A 3,084-nucleotide genomic window follows, 5' to 3' on the forward strand; every position below is an offset into this window, starting at 1 on the left:
AAGAAAGAAAGAAAGAAAGAAAGAAAGAAAGAAAGAAAGAAAGAAAGAAAGAAAGAAAGAAAGAGGACATGCAGCCTGGAAAGGAATAAATAAAACTGTGTTTACTAGCAAGTGACGTTGTCTATACAGAAACTTCTAAAGAATTTACAAAAAGTTCCTAGAACTAGTGAATTGATCAAGGTCACAAGACAAAAGGTCAATATAAAACAATCATTGAATAGTTGGAAAAAGAGTATATTTATTCCTCTAGAGGATGCAGAATGTGCTTGTCAGAATTTTGTTCTTGCTCTCAGAAACAGTTGCCTCCTGTTGCGTGACTCACTCTGCAGTGGGCTTTTGCCCCAGTGGTTCCTCGGGAACCTCTGTCCTTGCAGGAAAAATGGTCGCAGTCAGAGACTTTTCTTTTGTGCAAAGTTCCAGAAAGGGGAATCATGGGAGCTAGGTCCTCTTCCCAGGGGCATACATTTTGGTTATTCCTGAGTTCTCAGTGCTTCCTGTCTCATCCTCTCCTGCACTGGGATTTCAGGTATATACCACCATGCCTGGTTCCAAGGTGGCATGGCATGCCCTGGGTTCTGGGGCCAGCATGGCACGCAGTATTGGGGATTGAACTTGGGACCTTGTGCTCGCCAGACAGGCGCTTGGACCACTGAGCTATCTCTTCAGCCCTGCCTTACTATTTCTGTTCTGCTCTCAGCTTTCCAGGTTCTTTTTAGACTTGGCCCTGGCTCTTGTGTGTGTGTGTGTGTGTGTGTGTGTGTGTGTGTGTGTGTATTGTCTGTTCCCCATTCTATGTGGGTAGCCATAATGACCCCATTGGAAAATCGATATCACACCCCCAATCAAGTTAATTTCGGGAGATATCCTCTGTCTGGGGCCTCTCCAGGTTCTGTTCTCACCCCTCATCCTCCCAGCCACTCACTGTGCTGAGCCAAGCTGTCCCAGGAGCCAGGGCTTTGGGGGAGCCACGAGTAGGTGGGAAGGAGCACGTGGCTGCCCACCCTGCCTCTACCTGCCTGCTTCATGGTCTCCTCAAAGGCCTGCCCCCCTCTTTTTAATGTTCTGACTTCAATTTATACTCCATCATGCTCGTCTCGCTTCTGCTGGGCTCTCTCACACTCAGCCGTGCTCTTTCTCTCTCCTGAGAAATGTTATTCAATTTTGTTCTCACTCTGTGTGTCATTCCCACTGTGCATGCACTCATGTGTGTGTGTGTGTGTGTGTGTGCGTGTGCACACACACACACACCCACAGTTGGCCCTCAGCTCCCTGTTTCCCAAGCTTGCAAATTTTCCACTCCCCACAGGTCTTACTGTGTGTGCCCGTGGGCACAGTTGGTCACTACAGGGCTCCGCCCTCTCTCCTCAGTGACTCTCCATCCATCTACCTGTCTGTCCAGAGCACTCTACTTGCTGAGCTGTTCTGGCTGTCATCTGTCCCTCCTCTCCCTCTTTCCCTGACTCCAGCTACACACACCCGCAAGCCTGGCTGGGTGCCTGCCCCGGATCCCCCGCTCTCCCACTTTGCACTGGCTTCCCAGAAAAGTCCACAGAGCCCTTTTCTGCACCAACACTCCATGTCCCCTGCTGCCCAAACCCTGCTCATCTTCCGCCTTCCTGTCCCCACCCGCCCCAGCGCCTGCACTCAAGCCTGGCCTCGTCAATAGCTGCAAGGCACTTCTCTCCCAGTTCTCATTAGCACTCAGAGTCACTACCACCTGGGGCTTTGTATGCAGTCAGGCACTGGAGTCGCCTCTGACTCCACTCACCCCTGCCACCCACCATGCATCTCTCCCCCTTTCTGTCAAGTCTCCTTCCAGGGAGCAGTTCCTGCCACAGCCCAACCAACTGCCTTTTGACTAGTGGACTATCCATCCATCTGCCCATCCAGCATCCAGCCAGCCATCAAAGTTGCACTGAGCACCCCAGTGGCTTTGAGAGGACACAGGCCTTGAGCCTCAGCCTCTCAGCCTGTGGGAGCCCAGAGTTTAGGGGTAAGGCAGTTACTGCTGCCCTCAGGGTGGGTGCCTGCATCCTTAGGCCTGAGGGCACCACCTCGCATGCGCAAGTGTACCTGAGTCTGAGCGTGTGGGTGGTTGCCCGTCTGTCTTGGACACTGCTCCAGGCCCTCCACCCTCCCTTGGCTGAACCCTTCCTCTGGCTTGTCCCTCTGGGATCTCTCCCTGACTTACAGCCACTCCCAGGAGTTCCTACATCCACCCCAGATACTGCCTCCTCTGATTCCCCCACAGCTTTCTTTGGCTCACGCCCCGGGGGGGGGGTCTGCTTTCCACTATTTCTCTCCAGCTCTGGCCCTCTGGTGTCATGGGCTGTGGAGGGCTCTCCCCTCATCAGCACCCATCCTCTTGTTCCTTCTTCCTCAGTCCTGCTCCACTCCCCTTGTTCCTCCAAGCCTTACCTCTGGCCGTGCTGCCCTCTCCTTCTTCCTGGGTCCTTTCAGCCCACAGACTGCGATCTGTTCCCTCAGAGGCCAGAGGGACCCGGATCCTGGGCTGGGCTCTCCCTCCTCTCTCACTCTACAGTGCTGGTCAGGTCTCCTTTGCCTGCTCTTTGACAAACCCACATCTGCAGCAGCTTGATGTCCCCTAGGACTGCTTCCTGCCTGGCCTGTCCTGCCTGCTCTGTCTGGACCAAAGCTCCTCCTCGCAGGACCTTGGACCATTCAGACCTTGTCTTCCTGCTGAACTACCCAGCCACCTTGGCACGGTCCCCATGGGCCTCCTTTCCCATCCCCTCCCCACAGCGCCCTGCTGACTCTGCCCTGGGCACTTGGGCCCGGCTCTTCCTTTGAGCTACTTAGTGAAGGGTCCCTAAGGGTCTTGGCACATGACAGAGCTGACCAGTGTGTGTGGCTGGACGGGAGGATGCATGGCAGACGGACTGAAGCTGTACAGTCTGGAGGGTCTACTCTCTTCCTTTGGCTCTTACTCTCTTTCTTCCCTTGTTGCCCCTTCGCTTTTCAGAATTATTCTTTACTTACGTGCTACATGACCGTATCATCATCTTTGTATTACAAGTGAAGTGTTCTGGGGGTGCTGAACTCACCCCCCCAGTTTCCTCTTGG

Source organism: Octodon degus, unplaced genomic scaffold (assembly GCF_000260255.1).
Source record: "Octodon degus isolate 3935 unplaced genomic scaffold, OctDeg1.0 scaffold00037, whole genome shotgun sequence".
NCBI classification, from domain to species: domain Eukaryota; kingdom Metazoa; phylum Chordata; class Mammalia; order Rodentia; family Octodontidae; genus Octodon; species Octodon degus.